This window comes from Bos taurus, chromosome 11 (genome assembly GCF_002263795.3).
Source record: "Bos taurus isolate L1 Dominette 01449 registration number 42190680 breed Hereford chromosome 11, ARS-UCD2.0, whole genome shotgun sequence".
Taxonomy (NCBI): domain Eukaryota; kingdom Metazoa; phylum Chordata; class Mammalia; order Artiodactyla; family Bovidae; genus Bos; species Bos taurus.
This window is the reverse complement of record NC_037338.1, coordinates 24,498,515-24,524,257: the sequence shown is the minus strand read 5'-3', so window position 1 is coordinate 24,524,257 and position 25,743 is coordinate 24,498,515. Positions and strand designations below refer to the sequence as shown.

At 46.5% G+C, this 25,743-nt stretch overlaps 2 long non-coding RNA genes across 11 annotated transcripts in view; one reads left to right on the top strand and one right to left on the bottom strand.

Moving 5' to 3' along the window:
• Positions 1 to 7,594, bottom strand: part of LOC112448762 (uncharacterized) — a 65,162-nt gene extending 57,568 nt beyond the window's left edge. The window contains exons 1-4 of one of the 10 annotated variants that reach the window (XR_009496404.1): positions 5,426 to 7,594; positions 4,148 to 4,910; positions 3,725 to 3,904; positions 2,746 to 2,965 (exon numbers count right to left, since the gene is read on the bottom strand). This is a non-coding gene — a long non-coding RNA (uncharacterized lncRNA). The other 9 variants (XR_009496403.1, XR_009496401.1, XR_009496399.1 and 6 more) reach the window with 9 other exon arrangements.
• LOC132346559 (uncharacterized) lies at positions 4,825 to 25,426 on the top strand. Its single transcript, XR_009496405.1, has 2 exons — positions 4,825 to 4,906; positions 22,999 to 25,426. It is a non-coding gene; the product is annotated as an uncharacterized lncRNA (long non-coding RNA).
• The last annotated feature ends 317 nt before the right edge of the window (positions 25,427 to 25,743 follow it).

Here is a 25,743-nt window from a genome sequence, read left to right as displayed (position 1 = left end):
TTGATGGATGAGTCAGCACTGAGATAGTAGGTGGAAAGACAAAGTAGGAAGATGAAACTGCTGGACGGGATAAATGTGATGGTAGGGATCTGCAGCTTTCTCCTTTGGCTCCTTCTATTTTCCCAGGGGAAAAAGAATCCCAATAGATTCTTTTAGAATTCAGGTGATAGAGAGTGTGGAGGGAATATGAAGGGTTTGAGAAGAAAAAATAAAGTATGAAACTGTCATCCAGGAGCCTAGGTGAGTGAGTGGACCAGGGAAACCTAAGTATTACAGTTGGGAAGCACTAAGGGCCCACTTAAGTTTCATCAGTATGAACTTCAAACGAGGTCAAGCAGCCTGGCTGGGTGTATTTCTCCAGCTGATATGGTCATGAAATTTTACACTGGGTCAGGAGGGGAGTAAGAACATCAAAGGGGTGGGCAACAGTGAAGGGTGGTGGGATCAATTGACTGAAGGTTCTCGTTGGGTCAGAGGATAACTGAGATCAAGCAAGGGGATAACTTGGAAAGATAGGAGGATGCATACAATTGAGATTATGGAGGGACTGCAGTCATGTGTAATCACAACTATGGATTGAGGGGAGGGAAAAATCACTGCAGGACAGAAATTCAAGAGATTGAAAGGTTTGGGTATTGGAAGGGTCATTGACATGTATACCAAATCACCAAGAGTTAAGACAGTGTTGGAAAGAGTGATGGTGAACCAAGATCTAGAAAAACTGCAAACAAAATATGGCCGGGGGGTCAGGAGAAGATAGCAGAGATTGGTAAAATCTGATAAGATGCAACTGAATGTGGTATGCAAGAGAGCACTTGCAGAGGTGACAATCAGGATTAAGGAGGACACCTATCTCCCCCCAGGCCTAGGAAAGAAGGCTGGGAGAAAAAACTCAGGCCCCACTGGAGAAGGCTGTGGGGTCAGCAATGAACTCAGGGGAGAGCTGGGGGTCCCATAGGGAAAGAAGTGAAGGGGATGCTCAGAGAATAGACTGAGGATAAAGGAAAGTTTGCTAATCATGGATTATGAACTACAGATGTCATGGAAGAAAAGTTTCAAGACTGAGGAGGGTGGGAGAGGCCACAGAATAGGAGAAAGACAGGGCCTCTGGGAGCCGGGGGATTTCAGGGCTGACATAACAGGAACGAGTTCACCATGAGATTAGTCCCATTGGACACAAAGCAGATGATGGTGGCAAGGCTGAACGCTGGGATTTCAGGGGCTCCCACTAATATGGGAGGTGAGAGGAGGCTCTCTGAAGAGAACATGCCTTGACCCAGCCAGTCAACTCCCTGAAGGGGTCTTTCCTGCTCTTTTCCTGCTCTCTTAATTTGTCGCCTTTTCCAAAGGCAGTTGTGACAAGTCTGAGTGCCACGCTATTCACTGGGTTTGAAAGTAGGTGGACAGACTTTCCTGTCTCTGATAACTGAATTTCCTGTTTCTCTGAAAGCCCTAAAAGTACTTCATCACATTCACGCCCTCCACACCCCAGAGTACACATCCGGGGCTCTGTTGACACACTTGTCCTATGGACTGCTGCCAAGAAGGTCCAAGTTCAAATATTCAGGGCTGAAACTCTCCCCCATGGACATCTGGGGAAGGCTGATGTCCCAAGGTCTATCAGGTAGTCTGTCTAAGGCCATCTCATCCGCCTTCACGTCATCACACAAAATCTTCTCTCCTCTCTGCTGGCACAGTAAACTGCTTTGGCAGGAAAGCTTCCAAGTTCGGGGAAGATGGTTTTCCCTCCTGTGGTCCACATTTCAGATCGCACAGCTGCTCACCATCTTGGTGAATGAGACCATGCTTCAGTTCCTGGCTGCTCAAACCCCAGTTAATCACTTGGTCCTCGTCTTCATTCAGCTCCTCTTCCAGGCTCAGTTCTGTCCTGGTTGAAAGCCAGACCCATTCCTTTGGGCTTGCTCACAGCCTGAGCCGGCAGCCCTCTAATCACCTCCAGGGTGTGCTTCTGGACACTCCCCAAGGCACTTCCAGAAGGAGGTTTGGGGAAGGCAGCCCAAGATGCTAATGAAAGTGTGGTGTTTGCAAAGATACATGAAAGGACGAGCTTCTGGGAAGCAGCTGATGTTCTGACATCCAAGTCAGTTGTTCAAACACTAATTTCTCATCTTGCGGTCTTCCAGGATCTCAGCAATCTGCTCTGCTCTGGTATGGCTGGGCGCCTTGTCCAGGGGAGCCCTACTTTCTCTCCTACCCTCACTTTAACTTACCTCAACTGTTCTATCATAACCAGCTCTCCAGAAAAGATATCCAAACCAGAATGTGACTAGTTAGACTCAACAGTTACCTCTTCAGTGAATACCTGCATTTTAGTGAGAGAGATGTGGGTCAGCAAATTCAAATGCTAATGGGCCAACAGGAGGATGGGAGTGAAAACCTGGATGCGATGGCTGGGATTGGGGTGGACCACGAAGAACTCATCAGTGTGGCCAGCTCTTAAGATTTAGGGGGAGAAGCTAAAAGAAAGAGAAAGAAAACCCAGATATTTTTGTACCATCTTCCAATTTTAAATGCTTGGTAATTAACTCAACTTTTAAAAAACACTAGGAAAGCTAGACAAATATCTTTGGGTTGCCTTGGCGCGTGGCCCAAGATGAGACAGCAGTGACCTATAAGCACGCATCTGATTCTGTGTTGAGCACAATGGTTCTTTTATGGTTGATTTTTAGTTAGAAGGCAACTTGGGGCTCCTTGTAGTTTTGAAATCACACAGGAAGGCCTGACCTTGATGACTGTATCCAGGCCACTCAGAGTCCTCCTCCTATGGGCAGTCTGTTCCTCTGTACTCTGGAGTCTTGGAATAGGTTGCATGGCCCCCTCAGGAAAACCATCAATTTCAATGAAGCTGCAATCACTGGGGCCTGCTAAAGTCTGGTGGGTGTTACAGCAATGTCTTCCTCACTGTGAAAGGCAGCTGAAGGCTGAAGTGGAGTCATTTCAATCTCTGGTCAGAAAGAGCATCAGAGTCAATTACCCTACAGCAGATGTTCCACAGGTAGCCACCAGAGTCAGATCCCTGGGCTTGAAACTCTCCTCTGCTAGTTAATTAGTCTCTCTGACCTCAGTTTTCTCATGTGTAATAACAGGGAATTAACAGTACATTCTAAGTAGGGTTCTGTGTAATGAGCTGGGCAAGTGTTTCCCCTGCACAGCCACTGAAGAGTAAGCACCCACACTGGAAAAGGGGTGTGACTTCATTTTTAAACCAGGGCTCTATTTAGTATTTAGTGAGAGCTTATTTTTACAGTCACATTTGAAAACTGGTGGTTCAGATCTGTTTCACTCATCATCTCCAAACCTGCCTTGCTCTTTGCCACTCTCTCCTGGAGCCATGAGATTCTCTGAGATTCTGGGGACAATTTTTGTGTCTGAATCCCTTAGCCCCAGGCAGTGGAACTTCATCTGCCTTTTCCCCAGTGGAGTCTTTTTCTGTCCAACAGGCTCTTTCTCAGCGGGCTGCATGCACCTCAACAAGTCCCAGGCTCAGGAGACTGGTTCAGAAAGTCCCACTAAACTGGTGAACCAAAGTGCTGGGAAAGCAATTCTCTTTTCTAATGCGGCCATACCCACTCTTTGCATATACTTAACTCCCCCCCTTCCTTTTCCTCCTCTTTTAAATACAGTCTGCCTCCAGCCTGTTCCCCACCATCACCCCCTCCCCCAAAACAAAAAGTGCTATCAAAAATTCAGAATCAAACTTTACATTTTAAGATTTAGTTGGTTGCCTTCCAACCTAGGGCAGCATCCCCTCATGCATCTTTGTAAGAGGAGCCAGCATTTCCGGAAGACTGGCCACACAGCCTGGGGTCCCTGGGAGAAGCCTTTAAAAAAATATCAGCGCAGGAAGGGAGCCGTCTGCGAATGGCCGTTAGGGAGGTATATCCTGAGTACAGAGAAAACCCTCAGGTTAGGCAGTTAGGGGGTCTGGGGACAGGAAAGGGAAGCCAGGCCTCAGAAACAGATGGAGTCCGCCCCTCCCGACTCCGAGAGCCGCCTGCAGCGCAACGATGGCCGGAAGTGCCCGGCTCGGAAGAGTGTGCGCGGGGAGGGGCTGCCTGCGAGCCGCGTCTCCCAACTCGCTGGACTGGGATGTTTATAGCACCTGTTTTTCTCGACCTGTCTCTACCTGGATTTCTGCGGTCTGTGGCTGCAGCGTGTGTAGTGGGGATGAGGGAGCGCACCTCCTGCGGCTGATTCTCGGCCTCGGGGCTCTGGCTGGAAAGGGAGTTCCAGTATCCAAACGAAGGGCCATATCGGGGAACCTCGAGGCAGAGCGGCTCTTACCGTGCCGCGTTTGCAAAGAAGTGGGCGGTTAGGCCCGGTGAAACCCGGGGCTTTCCAACCCCACCTCGTGTTCTGTTGACCGCAGCCGTGGGCGTGGGTGAGGCGGGTGTGGGCAGCGGGGGAAGTGGCTCCCACCTTCCTTGTCGCCTGGGGGCTCTGGCTTTCCCTTTCTTGCTCCTCCAAAGGGTTAAAGCCTGAACGACTGTCCACTCTCCGAAGGGGGATGGGGGTGGGGGTGGGGTGGTGGGAGGTATCTGCATTTGGAAAGAGGAGCCCAGAGGGCACGGGGTGGCCATTCTCTATTCAGACCCATTTGTAGAGTCCAGGCCATCCGGGTCTGCACCCTCAACTTCTCCTAATCACTACGTGCCGGTTGTTCTCAGACCGCGATGACATCATTTTAAAAAATGAAAATAACTGCTCTTTAGGCTTTTAAAGAACCTGGAGGGCAAATAAACCCGAGGAAGAGTCTTCCGCGTCTTCCGCTGGTCCCTGAGGCGGCCGTCTAGAGTGCCTACCTGTGAAGCCGCCCTGTCTGCTCCATCAGAAGAGGCCCTGGGCAGGGTGGGCGGAAGATCCCGGGAGGTTAAGGACAGCAGAGGTACCTAGAGAAACGAGAACATCGTCGATGTTGATCCGGCATGTTCCTTTTCTCACTCAACCTCGGGGCGGCACAAACGTGGTAGCGCTGTTGTTAGGGTGACCATTTCACAGGTGGAGAAACTGAGGCTTAGAAAGGCCAAGGGACGGGCCCCAAAAGGGACGTAGCAAGGGCCACCTTCTGTTTCAAACTTAGATTCCGGAGCCCTGCGGAGGTCGGCGGCAGCCGGGAGTGTGTGGGGGGTGGCGCGGTGGGACCCAGGAGGCGGGAGGGCAGGCGCGGGGCGGGGGCGGTTCAGCCGGCGGCGGCCTCGCGCGGAGGAGCTGGGGCCGGGGGAGCCGCACGGGTCTGGGGCCGCTTGAGAGCCGCTTTGGTCGCATGGACTAGAGGAGGCCCTCCGGGAATCCGGAGCGGGACTGCGAGGCCCGGGCAGCTGCCAGACACGGCTGGTGACTGGCCTGCGCCGCCGGCCCCCACCTCCGGGCCGCGCTGCGGTCGGGCAGCGAGCAGGCCGCATACCGCTCGGCGCAGAGGAAATGGCTGGAATTCCTCCCGCGGCGCCTCGCGCTCGGGCCTCGGGGCGGGCGGGGCGCTGGCGAGGGCTGCGCGGCTCCCAGCCCGCGGCACGGAGGTGGGACCCCTTTCCTGGGAGCGCCGCCGTCTCTCACTGCCAGCATCCGCGCTCCCCGGGCGCAGGCTCGGCCCCCACAGAGACTCCACGGCCCTGCCGAGTCTTCTGGCCCCTTAACCTGCCCCTGGTTTTCTGGGCCGTCCATCTGGGAAACGGTTCTGCGTCCCCTGCTCAGTCCCCTCGGGCCTCCCTGCCGTTCAGGCCTCGGGCCCCACTTCTGGGATGGTGCAAACGGGGCGCACTGCACGCCAGGGCCTCAGCAGAGCGTGATGCTGAAGCTCCAGGCAGGGAGGCCTCTGCAAGCCCCAGCCTACCCTTTTGGAAAGCCCTGGCCATTGCTATCTTGCAAATGTTCTAGGCTATTGAAGTGTTTGTTAAATGAGTGAATGAATGAGAATTGGGCAGGCACAGGACAAACAAAAGCAGAGACCAAAGGAAAAACAGGCCAAATGTAGATCCTGCTAGAAAGCGCTCAGTTTTCCTTCCTGCACACGCAAAGAACCTGCCACTGCGAGGCAAACCCAACCCAAAGGGCCTGGCACCAAGACTGCTTTGACCTTCACACCTTGAGCCTGGTCTTAACGCCAAGGCCCATTCTCACTCTCTTCCCCTTGCTCTAAGCTCTGAGCTTGGTTTAGCGATAAGTGCCTCCTTTTCCTAGCTCACCTTTCCACATCTCCACCTACAATACTTCCCATGCTGGCCCTCCTCCTTTCTTCTTTTTTTGCGCATACCCCATGACACGTGGGATCTTAGTTCCCAGACCAGGGATCAAACCTAAACCCAGGGATGGAACCTGGAGGACTGCTGGGGAAATCCTTTTTTTTTTTTTTTTCGTTTCTGGACCTCCTCTTTTCTCTGCAGAAGGTTCAAGAGAGTCTGATTCTACATGAAGTGGGTTGTCTGGACTGGGGCACAGAAGGTGGGGCCCTGTGCCAAGCCTAGGGGCAGGGACAGTGGTGGCTGTGTGTGCTCCTCCCATTCCCCCCCTCCCCCCACTCCCATAGGATAGTTTCAAGCAAGGGAGCAAAGCATGGACAGGGTTTCCCAAATTGGTCCGCCTCTGAGTCCAGGTTATCAGTTTAAATTTCTACTCTCTCTAGGGTTCCTCAGTAGCCAGACCTAATCCTGGGGATGCCCCAGGAGGCATTAGGAGGCCAGAGGCAGGCCTGTCTTAAGACACTTATCTCTCCTCAGTCAGGCCCAGTTGGGGGTGGTGGAACTGAGGAGGGGCAGGGAGTAAGGTGTCATTTCCAAGGCTGCCCCTGGATGCTTGCCCATGAGGAGCACGTCCAGGAGGCCTTGGCAGACCCTTCATACAGATGCAGGCAGACAGAAACACAGACAGCTCACAGTGACAGTCTCGGTTCTGGGAATTTTGGAAATCAAAACTCCTACATTTTTCAAAAGAAAAAGGAACAGATTTTGGCATCTTTGCTCCAGAAACAGGAACTGACCAGGACAGTGACCTCTGATAATCACTTCCTCATCTCAGTGCTCAGAAGCTGGTGGGTTCCCCCAGCCCTTCTACTTTTGTCCCCAGTATTCTGTGGGCAGGAACCTGAGGGCTTTAGCAGACAGAAAGGAAGAGAAAAGAGAAAGGCATAGAAGAGAAGAAGGAGGCAAGGAGGGGAGATATATAGATACGTTACATATTTATTTATTTGGCTGCACTGGATCTTCATTGCTGCATGTGGGATCTTCAGTTTTCCCTTGTAGCATTCGAATTCTTAGTTGTGGCATGTGATATCTAGGTCTGTGACCAGGAATTGATCCCAGACCCACCGCATTGGGAAAGAAGAGTCTTAGCCACTGGTCCACCAGGGAAGTCCAGGGAGTTATTTTTAAAATGTGTTCTTGAGGACTGAGGAAGCTGGGAGCCAGATGGGGAGGGGGTTGGGGCCAGAGGGCACCTAATGGTTGCTCAGTGTAGCTGTTGTTTCCAGCTCCTTCTGGAAAGAGCACCCACATTCTGTGTTCCTCAGAGCTCATGGTTATGTGAGCCTGTGTCTCATAGCATTGAAGTATAGCAAACACTCTTAGCCATATTACCTCCTGTGTATTTATTGAGCACCTACTGTATGTCCTACAAGTTGCTAGGTACTGAATGAATAAGAGGCTTTTCCCTTGAAGAGCTTAGAGTTGGACAGAAGGAATTAGCATTCCAAAAATAAAGCATTAAGGTAATGAAGCTGAAAATAACTGCCAAGAGAGGAGAAAGAGGCCAAACCAGGTTGGGGTGGAGTATGAAAGGCCTTAGAAAGACACATGTTTGAAGGGTCAGATGGTAAAGAATCTGCCTGCAATGAAGGAAAAGAAAGTGAAATCGCTCTTTGTGACCCTGTGGACTGTAACCTACCAGGCTCCGCCATCCATGGGATTCTCCAGGCAAGAACAATGGAGTGGGTTGCCATTTCCTTCTCCAGAGGATCTTCCTGACCCAGGGATCAAACCCGAGTCTCCCGCATTGTGGGCAGATGCTTTACCCTCTGAGCCACCAGCAATGCAGGAAACCCAGGTTCCCTGGGTCATGAAGATCCCCTGGAGGAGGACATGGCAACCCACTACAGTATTCTAGCCTGGAGAATTCCATCGACAGAAAAGCCTGGTGGGCTCCAGTCCATGGGGTCGAAAACAGTCGGACATGATTGAGCAACTTTCTTGAAAGGCAGATGGGCACTTGCCAAGCGGAGATGGGGAGGGAGGCCCTTCCGGCGGAGGAACTGCATCCACAAAGGTGCAGGAGAGGGAAAGTGCGAGCATAGCCAGGATGCCGAGAGTGTTGGGCAAAAGTGGGCACAGAGGAGTGATGGGAGAAACAGCTGGAGCAGGAAGTGGGGCCACTTTGCAGAGGGCTCTGAGTGCCAGACGGAGGTACGTGGGACTCCTCAGAGGGCCCCGCGGAGGCCTTGACCGGCAGTGGCGTGACACGCACAGCCACGTGCTGCTGGCAGCTCAGAGAAAGGAGTGAGGCAATGCGGAGGATGGCGCAGGCACGGGGAAGCAGCCAGACGCGGCCGTACTAGCTCAGCCAGGCCGTTAACGTGTTTATAGTCCCGGCCCCCGATATATGCAGCTGACCTGAAATTGGTCCCACTGCGTAGATCTTCGTTGGTTCAAGGTTTTTTGCTGCAAAAATCTGAGCCTCACTGCCCGTATGGGAGCAGAAGCGGTATGGAAGGTGATCCCTTCCTGTGTTCTTGTGTGTAATGACCAGAGCGGTAGCTCCTGCAAGCAATCATAGCCTCCCTCTCCGAACAGGCTGATTGCGGGAGGGGGTGGCGCCTGCACTCTCTTGGGAGAGATCACAGGTGTGGGCTCTGAGAAGGGTGAGACCTGGGGGTAGCCCAGATAGGGGAGAGAGAGCAGCCAGTCTCCTGATCAGTCAGTCTCCTGGGGTGGGAAGGGGCTGGGGAGGAGGTTCCAGGAGCCAGAGGGTCTGTTAACACACCCAGTTGGACCCTCTCCCAGATCTGTGCCCCTGTTCCCGCATGTGTGCGTGGGTGTACGCTCAGCCATGTCTGACTCTTTTCGACCCCATGGATGGTAGCCGACCAGACTCCTCTATCCATGGAATTTTCCAGGCAAGAATACTGGAGTGGGTTGCCATTTCCTTCTCCATGGGATCTCCTCCACTCAGAGATTGAACCCGCATCTCTTTCCTCTCCTGCATTGGCAGGTGGGCCACCAAGGAAGCCCCTGTCCCTAATAGAGCACTTCTCACTCTGGGCAGGAAGGAACTTTCTTAGCAATAGGCAGAGAGGATTTATTGGTTGTAATTATTATTATTTTAAAAAATTAAAATAACTACTGTCTAGTTCACAAATTTGAAATCCACTCACATTTCTTCCACTCTCCAACGTCTCCTTTTCCCTTCTAGTTCAGGATCCAAATCCAAGATCATACGTATAATAAATTCAACAACTGTATTTCTCTTCCTAGATTGTAAGCTCTGAGAGATCAGAGGTGGTATTTCCCACCAGTCCTACTGCTTATTAAGCACGAAATAAAAGGATCGGGATCAGACGCCACAGTATAAGGAGGGGAAGTCTTCTGGGTGACAGCAGTGGCTGAGTTTACTGTTTGTCCCCCTCTGTATCCCTCTGTGACTTCTGTGAGTGCGACTGACGGCCCACTTCCTGTGGGGTCTTCACTGGTGGGCCATCTTCGCTGTATTTCTCTCCTTTCCCTGGCTGTCTCCATCTCCCACTTCTCCCACAGGGCATGTTAGCATTTCATCAATACACAATCATGGAGGATTTCGGTTTGCCAAATTTTGTGCTTGGCATGGGAATGCGGGTGAATAATGCTAGTGATTGAAATAAACGACACCCCAGCCCCTTACAAGGGCCTCAAGATCTCTCCATGGCCTCATAGAGTCTGAGATGCTGTAGTAGTCGGCTGGAAACAGGCGGAATTGTCCTTGCTAGTTATGATTTTGTGGCGCCATCTGCTGGCCATGTATAAACACATGGACACGGTTATGTGTGAGAGTACACCCAAAGAAATTGACTACTGATACTACAACATAGAGGGAGACACAACAGAAGTACATACACACCGTGAAACATACACATTTTGGAAAACAGGCAGGCATACATGGAAACACAGACACACGATCGTATATGGAGATTCAGGATCTTGCACAGTACCGTGTCCTTGGTAGGAGTCCAATAAGTATTTGCTGGTCTACAAAATAAAGTCCCAGTTCTTTAGATCAGCTTTCTTTCAGGCTTATTTTTCACCACCTTTTCAAGCTTATTTGCTAAGAATGCTCCTTGTCCCCTGCCTACATCCCTTCCCTTCCTCCTATTCTTTCGTTTTTAAATTTAAAATTTTTATTGTAGTTGATTTACAATGTTTCAGGTGTACAGCAAAATGATTCAGTTATACATCATCTATATTCTTATTCTTTTCCATTATAGGTTATTATAAGGTACTGAAAATAGTTCCCAGTGCTATACAGTATGTCCTTGTTTATAAAAAGAAATTATTTGTTTATTAATGTTTATATACTTCGCCATGCTGGGCCTTAATTGTGGCAAGCGGAACATTTAGTAGTGGCATGTGGGATTGAACCTGGGTCCCCTGCATTGGGAGTGTGCAGTTCTAGCCACTGGACCACCAGGCAAGTCTCCAGTAGGTCCTTTTTGTTTATCCATCCTGCAGATAGTAGTATGTATCTGTTAACTCTGAAGTCCAAGTTTATTCCTCCCCCCTTTCCACTTTGATAGCCATACATTTGTCTTCTGTGTCTGTGAGTCTATTTCTATTTTGTAAATAGGTTTATTTGTATCATTTAAAAAATGCCACATATCAGTGACAGCATGTGACATTTGTCTTTCTGTGTCCTACTTGGCTCACTTGGTGTGACAGTCTCTAGGTCCATCTGTGTTGCTGCAGTCAGCGTTATTTCATTCTTTTTTATGGCTGAGTAACATTCCATGATATGTGTGGGTATTTGTGGTGTGTGTGTGCCGCGTCTTCTTTATCCATCCATCTGTCAGTGGACATTTGGGTCACTTCCATGCCTTGGCGATTGTGAATAGTGCTGCTATGAACACTGGGTGCGTGTGTCTTTTTGAGTTTTCTCTGGATATGTGCCCAGATCATATGGTGATTCCATCATCCTGTTAATTCCTTAAAACCAAATTCAAATGCCATATTCTCCCTTATCCCTCCCGTGAAGGTCATGACTTCCTCTTCTGAACTTTCATAACTTTATGATATTTATCACTTTACTAATTTGCCTTTTAGCTATTTGAGGAATGTGCTTGCTCTTTCTAGTCTGTGAGCTCCTCAAGGGTCGGATTTCTATTTGATTCGTGTTCATGTTCCCCCATAGTACCTGCCACATTGCTTTGCACAACGTAGGGGCTTAGCAAGTGTTTGCTGAATGAATGAATAAATGATACAGTCACAGACACAGTGAAAAAGCTAATACACAGAAATGCACATCTATGTACATACATTTCTCTCTCCTTGCAAAAAGGACACACATTTCCATGACAGCATAGAAACTCACATATCTATGACTAAAGCTGCGAGTAGTTAACACCTTAACACCTCCCCTAAGTTAAGCAGTTTATTTTTTCTGTTTTTATTCTAATTCAGACCTTCTTCTCACTGACTGACAGTAACAGCCTCTTAACTCATCTCCGTTCCTAGTTCTTCCCATTCTACCACTCCATTGCCCTCAACCTGTCCCTTCCTAAAGCACCTCTTTGATGATGTTATTCCTTAGCTCAAGAATTCTGGAAGTTCTTGCATGACAAAGTCTGGAAAAAGTTAAATGTTTTGTTTTCTAAAGGGAAAGGAATCAGTTATAACCAGTGAGAAATAAGTAGAAGTGGTTTCTTTTGGGGAAAGTTTGTCATGGTTTGTTAAAATAGGCCATCCTGAATGGTGCCACCTGTTCTCCTTCCTTACTGCATTACATGTGGTTGAAGGAGCTGCAGCAGCCGTTTTGCAACCATGAAGGAAAGATCAAATGTTGTTCCTGGTCTCACTGAGCAGCTGGGCAAATGCTACTCCTTCTAGATTCCTTGTTTATGAGGAAAACAAACCTATATTTGTTTAAGACACTAAAGTCATGCTTTTATTTATGTGCATCTGGACATAATCCTAAACTCAAGATTCTCAAATATCACCCTTCCTCCAACACCTACAGGGTAAAGTCTAATTTTCTTGACCTGGGATTTAAAAAATTGAACCTGAAGGACAAGAAAAAGCAGACACAGAACAAGGAAGGGAAAGAGTTTTCCAGGCAGATGGAGCAACATTTACAAAGGTCCTGTGGCAGAGCATTCATGGCCTGGCCAGACTTTACTCATCCAGCTTTTATTCCCAGTGTTCCCAATATTCTCTTCATGGCCACACCTTAGCCCAAGCCTCCATCATTTCTTGCCTGCTGCTGCTGCTGCTGCTAAGTCACTTCAGTCATGTCCGACTTTGTGTGACCCCATAGACCGCAGCCCACTAGGCTCCCCCATCCCTGGGATTCTCCAGGCAAGAGTACTGGAGTGGGTTGCCATTTCCTTCTCCAGTGCATGAAAGTGAAAAGTGAAAGTGAAGTCGTTCAGTCGTGTCCGACTCCTAGAGACCCCATGGACTGCAGCCTACCGGGCTCCTCCGTCCATGGGATTTTCCAGAGTGCAAGAGTACAAGAGTACTGGAGTGGGTTTATCTCCTTGCTCCCATTACTGACCTCCTCTAATCCAGTCTATTGTCCTCCTTGTCATTCTCTTGTAATTTCCTTGTTTCTTTCTTACTAATTGCTGCCATTTAAAATTTTTATGTGTTTGTCTTTTAAAATCTTTGCCTCTCCCACTGGACTGTAGACTGCATTCACTTCCTATATTCAGAGCTGAGCACAGTACCTAATACGTAACAGGTGTGTCAAGAAAAGTGACAGAGAGGGACTTCCCTGGTGGTCCAGTGGCTTAGCTAGGACTCCTCGCTCCCAGTGTAGGGGGCCTGGGTTCCATCCCTGGTCAGGGAACTAGATCCTCCATGCAGAAACTAAGAGTTTGCATACCACAACTAAAAGTCTAAATGAAGACTGAAGCTCCGGTGTGCTGCAACCAAGACCTAGAGCAGGCAATTAAGTAAATAGATAAATGAAATGTGAAGGAGAACTTACCCTCCTTGCTAGTTAACAAGTTAGCTTCATGCTGTTTCACAGGTGCTGGCAGAAGACACAAGACTCCCAGGTCAGATACAAAGGATGTTATTACTTAAAGCAACAGCAGGAGCTAGAGTATCAGCATTTGCATTGGTTCCTCATCCCAGTTCCCATGGGGCAATGTGGAGAGGTCCCGCTGACACATGCACATTTCCTGGGTTGCATTACAGAAGAGGCACCCTGAGCTTAGGAAACCAGAATCATTTTCTTTTTTTTTTTTTTAATTTTATTTTATTTTTAAACTTTACATAATTGTATTAGTTTTGCCAAATATCATCATTTTCAATGAGGAGTAAGCCTCTTCACCTTTGCCTTACAGAGAGATATCACCTTGATAACACTGTACAGGAACCTGCCCTTTGCTCTAAAGGGAAGCACTATCTCTCTCTTTCAAGGCTCTTCACTATGCCAGCACCCTTGAAAGGAATGTAAGAAGCAAAGGGAATTAGTGTCTTACCTTGCAAGACCTGGAGAAATAGGAGAGACACACAAAGAAGCCTTTCATCACCCAGGCTTTCTGCCTGGAGGCTCTTTACAGACAAGCACAGAGAAAGGGAAACCCCAACAGAGCCTGAAGGTCTCATTTAGTTGAAATGTCAGAGGTTAGAGGTCCGGAAGACTCAGGCAACTGGAATTTGTGGCACAGATAGAGTACTGGAGAAGAGGCAGCTATGCAGATAATAGCCTCAGCAATTTGCATGTGTTCCCTTGAGTTTTGGCTAAATACTAAGCTGTGTACATGTAGGGTAAGACTCCCACCAGGCTCTTCCTATAACTACCAGGAAGCTGTAAGCTGAACAACTTCCAGAGCTTACACTGGTCTACATGTTAGAACTCCAACTAGCTAAATTGGAGAAGAGACAAGCATTCTTGAATATTTAGGCATCCAGCAGATATCCCAGTAGTAGGCTAACTGGCCCCACTAGAGTAAAAGTACTCTAGAATGGGGTTTTCAACCTTGATACTATGACATTTGGGGAGAAGAATAATTCTTCTTTTGGGGGAGCTTTCCTCTGCATTGTAGGATACTGAACATCATTCCTGTCCTCTAATCACTAGATGACCCTGGCACCTTCCTGGTTTTAGCAACTAAAAATGTTTTCAGACAATACTAATATCCTGGGGTTGGGAATTGAGGGAAAACTCTATCTGATATGGAACCACTGCTTTGTGGTTTAATCCTAGGTTGTGTCCAATTCTTGCAACCCCATTAACTGCATGTAGCCCACCAGGCTCCTCTGTCCATGGAATTCTCCAGGCAAGAATACTGGGAGTGGGTTGCCATTTCCTTCTCTGGGGGATCTTCCCAACCCAGGGATTGAACTCAGGTCTCCTGTACTGCAGGCAGATTCTTTACCATCTGAGCTAGCAGGGAAGCTGATATAGAACCACTGCTTTAGACTCACCCTAAAAAAGCACCAGAACAGGACTTAAAAGCATTTATCGTATCTATAAGTAACTCAACTTCCTGACCTCCCCAGCTCCCATCTCAACATTCTTCAAAGAAAGACAGCAAAATTCAGACACTCAACAATTTAATATTTACAATGTCCAGCAGCATCCAAATTATTAGACATACTAAGAAGTAGAAAAAGATGACCCATAACCAGGATAAAATCAATTCTGAAAACCAGAACCATAAGTGACAGAGATTATTGAATTAGCATACAAGAACTTCATAAGATATATTACAAAGATATTCAGGAAAGCAACTATACTCCAATTAAAAAAAAAAAAAAAGATGTTCAGGCATTTAGAGGAAACAAGATAATAATGAGAAGAGAAATTAAAAAAAAAAAAGAACCAAAGTATTATTTTTTTCTAGAACTGAAAAATACAGTATCTAGAGTGAAAAATGCACTGAATAGGCTCAACAGAACACTGATTAGGGATTGTAGAAGAAAATACCTATGAATGTGCAAAATAGCAACTATCCAGACTGGAGCTCCTAGACTCAGTGACCTATGGGACAATATCATCTGTTCAATAGACATGTAATTAGAGTTCCAGAAAGAGAGAAAAGACTGAATATAGGAGAATTGGAAAAAAAAAAACAGTGTCTGGAAAATTTCCAAATTTGATAAAGGTATACAGTCAAATACCAAAGAATCTCAACAAACCTCAAACTGGATAAATACAAAGAAAACCGCACCAAGTCTATCAAATTGTTAAACATTAATAATGAAGACAAAAATCGTAAAAGCATCAGAAGAAAAGGATACATTACAAACAGAAAACAAAAGTAAGAATGAACACTGAATTTTCTCCTCAGAAACAACAAAACCCAGAAGATAGGAGAATGGTATTTTTAAAATTCTAGAAGAAAAATGTCAACCTAGAATTCTGTATCCTGCAGGAGATATCCTTTGAAATGAAAGTGAAATAAAGGTACTTAAAGACAAAGGATGAGGAAACTTAACAGCGGTGAAATGCACTACATGGAATGCTAAAGAAAATCCTTCAAAATGAAGGAGAATGACACCAGAAGGAAAAGTTAATTAACACAAAGCAGTGAATCACCAAAGCTGACAAAAGAGGAAATGAAAAAATCTGAGTAGCTCTATAGCTATTACAGAAATTGTATATATAATTAGAAACCATTCCCCAAAGGAAACTCCAAAACACCAGGCTTCTCTGTTGAACATTTAAAACACACACACACACACACACACACACACACACACACACACACACAATATGTCACGAAACTTTTGGAAAATAGAAGAGGAAACACTATCTCATTTATTAAAGGAGAGGTTTGCAAGTATTTTAGGCGGTTTTAGGTGACTACTGCTGCTCTTCCTTTTCCTTCTCCTCCATCCCCACCTTCACGATCTTTCCAGTTGGAAAAGCCATTCTTAGCTTGCAGGCCCAAAGACAACCGGCCAAAGGCCCTAGTTTGCCACCTACAGAGCTAAAGCCTTAGACCTCCCAGCTGGCTCAGTGGTAAAAAATCTGCCAGGAATGCAGGAGATGAGGGTTTGATCACTGAGTCAGACGATCCCCTGGAGAAGGAAATGGCAACCTGTTCCAGCATTCTTGCCTGGGAAATCCCATGGACAGAGAAACCTGGCGGACTACAGTCCATGGGGTCACAAAGAGTCAAGCATGACTGAGCATGTACTCGTGGGCTAAAGCATGAGTCAGCCGTGAAGGTTTTACTAAGGGTTTTTGTGAAGCAGTTGAGAAGAGGGATGTATCTCACACCAAACAGCAACCACCTAGTCATACTCACATCAGACATTAAATTTTCAAATATTTGAGGGTTTTCCAGTTATCTTTTTGTTGTTAATTTCCAATTTAACACAATTTGGGTCAGAGAGCATCCTTTGTATAATTTAAAGTCTTTAAAAATTGTTGAGCTTTGCTTCTGTGCCCCACAAATAGTCTGACTTCTGTTTCATAAGTACCTGAAAAAAATGTGGATTCTGCCCTCGTTGGGTGGGGTGTTCTATACGTTCCATTAGGTCAAGTTCATTGATGGTGATGCTTAGGTCTTTTATATTCTTAATGATTTTCTGCTTTTTAATAACTTATTTATAGTCTCCAACTATAATTGTGAATTTACCTACTTCTTTCAGTTCTATCCGTTTTTTCGTCATGTATTTGTTAAGGGCTTAAAAATTTAGGATTATTATATCTTCTGGTGAATTGATTCATTTATCATTAAATACATCTTTCTCTATATTGGTAATATTTATTGCATTGAAATTTACTTTGCCTGGTATTAATGTAACCACTACCTATTTCGTTGATTAGTGTTTGCATGGTGTATCATTTACCATTCTTTTCCTTTTAACCAATGTACATCTTTTTATTTAAAATAAATTTCTTGTAGACAGCATATAATTAGATCTTGCTATGTTATGCAGTATGATCTGTCTTTTAATATTGTTTAGATCGTTAACATGGATCAAACTCTGACATTTAGCTAGATGGTTTCTATTTATCTGTTATTTGTTCAATTTTTCCTCTTTTTCTGCCTGGTTTTCGACTGAGAACTTCTTCTTTTTTCTTCTTGTATCCACTGTGGCATCTTTATTTACATCTTAAAATTTTTCATGTTGCCATTGGGTTTAAATTGTATGTATTTAATTAATCTTAATTTTAGATTCAGAGAAGGCAATGGCACCCCACTCCAGTACTCTTGCCTGGAAAATCCTATGGACGGAGGAGCCTGGTAGGCTGCAGTCCAGAATTTAAAATATACATTGCAATTAATCACAACTATCTCCACGTAATATTATACTTCTTCATCCAGAATGAAAGAACCTTACAATGTTACCACCCCATTTTTTCCCCTTCCAACTTTTAGGCTATTAGCAATTGTTTTACGTTATGCTAAAATCCCACAATACTACTATTTTTGACTTAGTCAATTATCTTTTACAATGATTCATAATTAAAAAGAAACCTTTTATATTTACTTTGATTTTAACTTGTCCTGGAGGTCTTAATGTTCTGTGTGGACCCCAGTTTCAGTTCGGTGTCTCTCTCCTTGGAGAACTTACTTTTACATTTCTTATAAAAGACACCGACTGATATTTGATTCTCTCAGCTTCTGTTTGTCTGAAAAGCTTTTATTTCTCCATTTTTGAACACTATTTCACTGTGTACAGATTTTGAGGAATGAGAGGTTGTTTTTTTTTTTTTCCTTTCAGCATTTGAAACAAACCTTCTGGCTCGCCTGGTCTCTGATGAGACTGCTGCCATCATTCTCACTTTCGTTTCTCTGTTTGTAAAGCTCTCTCTCTTCAGTGGCCTCTGCTAACAGTGTCAGCCTCCTCCCGACTGTCCCGAGTGATCACACACATCCTGCCACTTAAACCAAAGCCTGCCTCCTTGGAGCACAGCTGCGCAGTTGGATCCCCATCCTTTGTTACTTGAGCATATGTTGCTGCCCTTGGTGGTCTGACTCCTGCTACCCCCGTTCAGGCAGCTTCTGGAGTGTTCCATTCTGTCACACAGGCACAGAATAATGTGGCCTCGGCCTCAGGTGGACCCGGTGATGGGATCTGAGGGGTGCCTGCCCACCACACTCCAGCCAGGATTGCTGGATGGGTTTCTTACCTTCTTTAGTCCTTCATGTGTGTTCTTGCTCCATCCTAACTTTGTCACCTTCAAATAAACAGGACATCAGCTTTGATGTTTTCAGTGTTTTTTGCTGGAGAAACGGCTGTATATGTTTCAACCTGGCAGAGCTGTTTTCTTTTACTCTGGTTTATTTTATCTTTATTAATTTAAGATCCTTTCCATGTATCTAGCCTATCTATTTACAGTGAGTGTCTCCTGGAGAGGCTCCTGTGGTAAGAATTGTAGGTCATAAAGATGGAATATTATGGGCCTCCTTCGAGGAACAGTGAAGGAAAATTGGGGACCAATGGTTAGGACCACAATGGATGAAGAAGATGGAGGACGATGCTGAGGGCTTGGGATTGACTGCTCTTGCGGTAGAGTGGGGACTCACCCTGAGGTAGGAAAGGCGTGAGGTGCAGGATACTGCTTTGGGTATGCTTTGCCCCAAGGATGCTGTAAGGTGGCATCAGTGGATAGTATTCTGTGTCCTTCAGCTTTGCCCTGAGGGACCATTTAAAAAGTTATGAAAAAGAGGAGGCTGCAATGAAATGGAAAGAATCAGGCCACCTTTTGGAAAAGTAATGAAAAGAGCCATTCATACTGGGGGGACATTTTCCCCTCCTCGGTGAGAACTGCAGCATTGGAAGCAAGGCTGACGTGGGTGCCTGGGTCCCAGCAGAAAGTGGTACTGTGGGAGCAGAAGGAAATCTTCCATTACTTGTGAGCTACCTGGCATGCTGTCTGTTCACTGGAAAGCCGCATTTTGATGGAGGACATTCAGAGATGTTCCTATGTCCTTAGGGGAACTCTGCTGGCCAGGACAACTTCAGAATCCCCATACAGAAGGGATTAGGGGCCTGAGTGCAGAGTGGCAACGGGGTGCTTTGTGAATGCACTTTGTGTTGAGCTGACGTGTGTGTGTTTATATGGCATGCTTTGGGGGGCACTGCTGCTGTCCCTCATCCAATTGCAATAATGAAAATAAAACACGTTACATGGGAATAAAAGAAAACAAGTACAAAACACATACAAGTATTACTGGTAATTCAATATACAGGGCAGCTGTGTTCCAGTGAACCAATCATTTCAGGGTTCAATTCTCTCATTACTATTCCATAGGCCACTTTATAGCTGAGGATGAGGAGGTCCACAGTGAAAGCTGTGTAATTAAAGATGCTCCACCTGTTCTCCCTAGGAGGGGGCTTTTTGCCTAGTGTTTTGTTCAGGACCTTTGACCATACCATCAATCCCTGGATTGGGAAGATCCCCTGGAGAAGAGAATGGCAACCCACTCCAGTATTCTCACCTGGAGAATCCCATGGACAGAGGAGCCTGGGAGGTCCCCCAATCCATGGGGTTGCCAAGAGTCAGACATGACTGAGAGACTTTCACTTACTTGACCACACCATGTACAGAAATGGGATGGAAGGGGTCAGTTTAATCAGAACTCACTCACCATTATGTAAAGCAGAGATATCACGTACCTGTGTCTGTGTGTGTGAAACGGTTGACCCGCTCTGGACAGTGAAGCCTCAAATGATGAGAAATTTTCATATGGAAGCCACTGAATCTAAGCTTTGTTTGCACCATGCCCCCTGCCCTGGACTGGCCTCTTCCTAGGATGAGGGGCTGAATTCAAAGTCAAGGAGAAGGAGGCTGAGCCCAGCCAGAGGCAGGCAGGACTGGTGGCCCTAATGCAGATGGAGGAAAGGACGGTTCAGCGCAAGGCTCACATGGTCTCCATTTTCTTACTCTTCTTGCTCCACTCCTGAGACAGCAAGGAAAGCTGGGGCTGATTTCTTTGAGGCTGGGGGCTGGGCTGAAAGCTGGGGGTTGGGGGTTGGGAGGGTGGAAGGTGGGTAGCTGCTGGCCCCCTAAGGTAGTGAAGGCTGTTAACACCCAGCAGGATGAGTGCTTCTTCTCAATGCATTTCTTCCCTTTCACCACCAGATGGCACCATGTCCCTTCAAACAGAACCAGAACCCCCCTCATCGTGACAGAAAATTACTTATTTTGAAGACATCCAGTTGCTGGCATTATTTAGGGGAGGGTCTTGGCACCCTGGCTACCAGGGAGCTATCTGTTCAGACTTTACTGAACGCTTTCTATGTGCCCAGCCCTGTTGAGTGGGTGGAAAGTGGGGTGCAGCAGTGAACAGGATCCTGCAAGATCCACTAAAGCTGCTCTTTCCACAGCTCTTAAGCCTAGTAAGGGAGACAGAAATTAGACAAATAATTACAAAATAATGAACTCATCTCAGTTGTCTAATGAACTAATTTCAAAAGCATTAGCAGTGATAGATATAAAATGTTATTGCTGCTGCTAAGTCGCTTCAGTAGTGTCCGACTCTGTACGACCCCATAGACGGCAGCCCACCAGGCTCCCCCGTCCCTGGGATTCTCCAGGCAAGAACACTGGAGTGGGTTGCCATTTCCTTCTCCAATGCATGAAAGTGAAAAGTGAAAGTGAAGTCGCTCAGTCGTGTCCGACTGTAGCAACCCCATGGACTGCAGCCTACCAGGCTCTTCCGTCCATGGGATTTTCCAGGCAAGAGTACTGAAGTGGGGTGCCATATTGAGACCCTATTAAAAGGAAGAATTGATTTCCTCTGGGCTGTCAAGAAAGGCAGCTCTATTAATGAACCATCATGGGTCCCAACAGTTCTTACCCCTTCACATACCCTGTTACACCTACCATCATGCACCCCATTATATTCCCATTTTATAGCTAATGAATCCCACCCTGCCCCCACAAAACCCATCCCATCCTCTGGACCATTCGTCACAGACTCCACTGCAGACCTTAATAACAGACCCTATTCCAGCCCCCCACACCTTCCTCACATAACCATTAACAAATCCCTTTGCAATTCTTTCCCAATCTCCTCCCACATCCTTGTTGTAAATCCCATCGCTCATCCTTTTGGGATAGCCCATCACGAACTCTTAAAGAACCCTGGTCTCATTCATCGTTACATTCCCAAAGCCTCCCACAGTACCAGACAGGCAATATATTCTTGAAAATACTTGGCAAATCAATGACAAGATGGCTCAATGCCCCACATCACATACTCTATCACAGGCTTGTCATGGCTCCCATCACAGAGACGGGGAGACAGCCCCCAGACTGGAAAGACTCAGGCCTCTGCTGCCTTCTTCCTTCAGAAAAGGACTGAGGAGGGTTGCTCATCTCTGGTTGCTGCCCAGCCCCAGCCAAGCCTCCTCTGTCCAGATGGGCTTCCTTCCTCCCTTCCTTCACAGGCTTCGACCCACCTGGGCCCAGGTCCCAGTCTTGCAGTTTGACTTGCTTTACGTCACACACATCCATCAGTGGCTACCCTTTTCCCTCCTCCTTGGAGCGCATCTGTGTCTGCCGACCACACCCTTAGTCCCCGGCTGCCTCTTCTCTCCTCTGAAGGGTCAGAGAGCCCTGGAGGGCGCACCCCAGGGTTGAAAGGGACCTCAGGGAATTATCAGCGCCCTTCTTTCTCCTGCTCCTCTCGTCCTGTTTATCTAGTCTTTCTCTGGGGAATGTAAACATTCGGCAGCCTTACTTGGCAGGCAAGAGATGGAAGAAAATGTAAAGACCAAGTCTAATTCCCTTACATAACAAGTGAGGAAACCGAGGCCCAGAGAGCGGAGCTCACTTGCCCTCACCACGTAAGCTCTGCGCACGTGTCCTTCCAGAGACCACCCTCTTTGTGCACATTAGCCCAGAAATGCTACTTCCATTAGTCCAATGCAAACCACTCTAGAGATTGCATTTCAAAGATTGATAGACACGGCTTTTGCATTATCTGCTGTTTCAGATTAGCTATGCTCTGGCTTCATACTTTAGTGCTGATATTGGGGGGTGGGAGGGATGAGGAGTCGGGGGTGGGGAGCCAATTTTGAGACCCCTCACAGGCCTCAGGCTCCAGCCTGCACGACTAGGCCCAAGAAGGACAGAGTGATCCATCCTATATTTTCAGTCCGTCAGGAGATTTCACTGTTTAAACAAACATTTCAGCGAAGCCATCCAGCTGGGCAGTGATTTATGGCTCTGGCTGCAGTTTTTCCCCAACAAAGATAAACAATCCTACAACTCTTGGGACTGGGGCTGGGACTCCTGGTTCTAATAACTTGGAGCCGGCTGGACCACGCCAGCCATTGCCTGGTCTGGGGTTTGGTTAGGATCTGTTCGCACTGGTCCTGCGGCTCAGCCACAAACCTTGGGGGACTGTGTTGTGTTTGGAAGCTAGAACCATTGCCTCCAGGGCCAGGGAGAGTGGTAGGCAGGAGAGAAATAGCACTGACCCACCCCTGTCTTCTAGGAGGGCAGCCGTGTTCCTGTATTCTGTGCGGTCATTATTTGGTTGGTTTGGTCAACAGCATCTATTCTTCCTTCTTTTGGTCACAGTATGTCAGTTTCCTTCTGGGGAAGTATTTTAAGCTGTATGCTGTGTCCCGATACTCATAGAATCCACCCAATCCATATCTGAGAGTAGATATGTGCTCAGGTCCTATTAAAGCAATGCTTTCCTGTGGTCACAGTGATTGGCTCAAAGGTGGACATCTAGCCCATTCAGAGACAGAGGAAGGTAGTGGGAACTTTGCTGGGGCTGCTAGAAGGGAGGCAGGTGCCCTTTTTCTTGACTTGAATTTGAGATGATTTGGGAGTACAGCTGACTGCTAAATTGTTGCCGCCATCTTGCCTCCACAGGGTTCACATGATCCCTCTCTGACAATGGAGCCAGGAGGCAGGCAGAGGCTGAAGGCTGCTTCTCCACCCAACAAGTTCTTTCTGTTTTGTTTAAAGGTTGCTATTCTTCCATTTCCAACTGAAAGAAGGGTAAGTAGCACCCCCCCCCCCCTCCGCCACACACACACACACACAGCAGGAGAGGCTGACTGGCCAAGGCAGCTCCTGTAGCCTCCAGCCCAGCTGTCTGGACTCGTTGGTTTCGCCAGAGAACAGTAACTCCCTCATAATCTGCCCTTCTGCCCCCATCAATCTGATTACTTGTGTCTACAATTTATTTCAACTAAAGGTTAAGGAACTGTGGCAGAGGCAGAGATGAATGAGAATAGTTCACATTTTCCCTAGGATTCTTGGTTTGTTTAAGGGAGCTGGAGAGGCGTGTCTCAGGAAAAGAACAAACAAGGTTCTTCGAGTGGGAAAGGGAAAAAGAGCTCACGTCTGACTGCTGGGGACCAGCTGAGACTATGAAGAAGAGGGGTTTGGGGTGGGTCTTGAAAGATGAGGATAATTTGCATAGGCAGAGATTGGCAGAAGACTTTACAAGTAGATGTAGCATAGAAATCAGGGAGGAGGAATAGATTATTTAGGGCAACACTGAAGAGTCAAGAGTCCTCCTTTAGGGAGGACAAGAGACGTTTAGGGGGATCACTAGCTGGCGAAGTAAGCTGATGTTATTGAGACAGATGCCTCTAATGAGAAGCTTATCCTTGCTTCGGTTGGTGATGGGTAGTTCCTGAACACTCTAGAGCAGGAAAATGCCCTGATGGGAGCTACTCTTCAAGGACCTCAGATGGGAGCAGGGAGAAATTGAATGTGGAAAACCCACTAAAGCTATACTAGGCGATAACCTTGACTCAATCATAGGAGAGGAAGCCAGGCAGGGGAGGAAGGGCAGGGAGGGAAAAGCAGGAAGTAGTTCTAGTTTCTATTCATTCATATTGAATACTTTAAGAAGTGTGAGGTTTTTGGAGCATAGCTTAAAGCCCAACAGTCATAAAAGGAAAGGTTGCTATATTTAACTGCATAAAAATTTAAAATTTTCTACATGGCAAAAATGCCATCAATAAAGTCAACAGACAAGGATAAACTGGGGAAATATTTGCTACGCAAGTGACAGAGGGTCTATTTCCTAAAAATATACAAAGAGCTTTTACATTTCAGAAAGAAAAAACAACAAGCAATGGAAAAATGGGTCAAGGACATGAATAGACAGTTCCCGGGAAAAAATTACAATGGTCATTAAACACAGGAAAATGTAATTGTGACAATTAACACTTATACTGAGCTTTGCTTTTATTTATGCATCTGATTTTCACAACAAGGCTATGAGGAATGCATGATTATGATGATGTTTATTTTACTGATGAGGAACCAAAAACAGAGAGAGGTTAAATAAATTACCCAAGTCACTCAAGCAACCAAGGATCAGTGTTTCTCCTCGCAAGCACTCTGCTACACTACTTGCTCTGTGTCACCTGTTCTGGAAGAAATCCATATTAAACCCACACCAAAACATCATTCTTTATATGATAACATTGACAAAGATAAAAAGTTTGGTGGGTGGTTGGAGGAGACCAATACTGTAACATATTGTTGGTGAAAATGGAAATAGAAACAACTATTTTGGAAGATTGACAATATCTATCACAATTTGTGACTACCCTGGTGGCTCAGATGGTAAAGCGACTGCCTGCAATGCAGGAGACCCGGGTTTGATTCCTGGGTCGGGAAGATCCCCTGGAGAAGGAAATGGTAATCCACTCCAGCACTCTTGCCTGCAAAATCTCATGGATGGAGGAGCCTGATAGGCTACAGTCCATGGGGTTGCAAAAGAGTCGGACACGACTGAACGACTTGACTTTCTTTCTTTCTTTATCACAATTTTAAATACAGATTCGATCTAACCTAAAAACTACATTCCTAGCTTTTAAAACAGACATACAAAAGGAAACCAAAGAGATATTTACTGCAGCATATTTACAACAGCAAAAGATTGGAAATTAGCTAAATATCCATCCATAGGGGACTTGGTGGACGGGTTACATACATCCATAAAACTGATCAGAGGAATAAAGCCTAGCTGTGTGTATATTACGGAACAATTTCTAAAGTATATTATTGAAAAAGGCACAGAGAAGAACAGGGCATAGGCTGTATACTGCCTACTCATCTCCACATAACGCTGGCCGGGGAAGACTATGTCTGCCTCTGGGGAAAGGAGCTGGGTGCCTGGCTGGGTGCCTGGCTGAGAGGAAGCAAGTTTTTTCACTGTAAATATTTTGGCATTGTTGAAAAATATTTTTAACTTGTTCAGGAATTACCTTTTCAAAAATAAAGGTTTGCAGTAAAATATAGTACTACTTGGAACAACCACAGAGAAAGGTGTGATTTCCATTATGCATCCCAGGTCAAGCTTGTTGGTACACTCATTCCAAAGGCAAAGAGAAGGGGGCTGTGTGGTGGCGATTGCACACAGAACTGAAGGACAGGAAGCCAGGGTTTTGGAGTTCAGAGAGCTTTACTAGGGAAGAGATATCCTGCCAGGTGGTTATTATTTTAAGATAGGAAGCACACAAACTCATTTTTAAAATGCTTAATATATCAGAATTTACCTCCCTTCCCTTTAAAGAAAAAAGAACTAAAGTCCCTTTTGAAAAATTCTAATCTATTTCAGATGGACTCAGGAGAAAAGGATTTTGCTCAGGC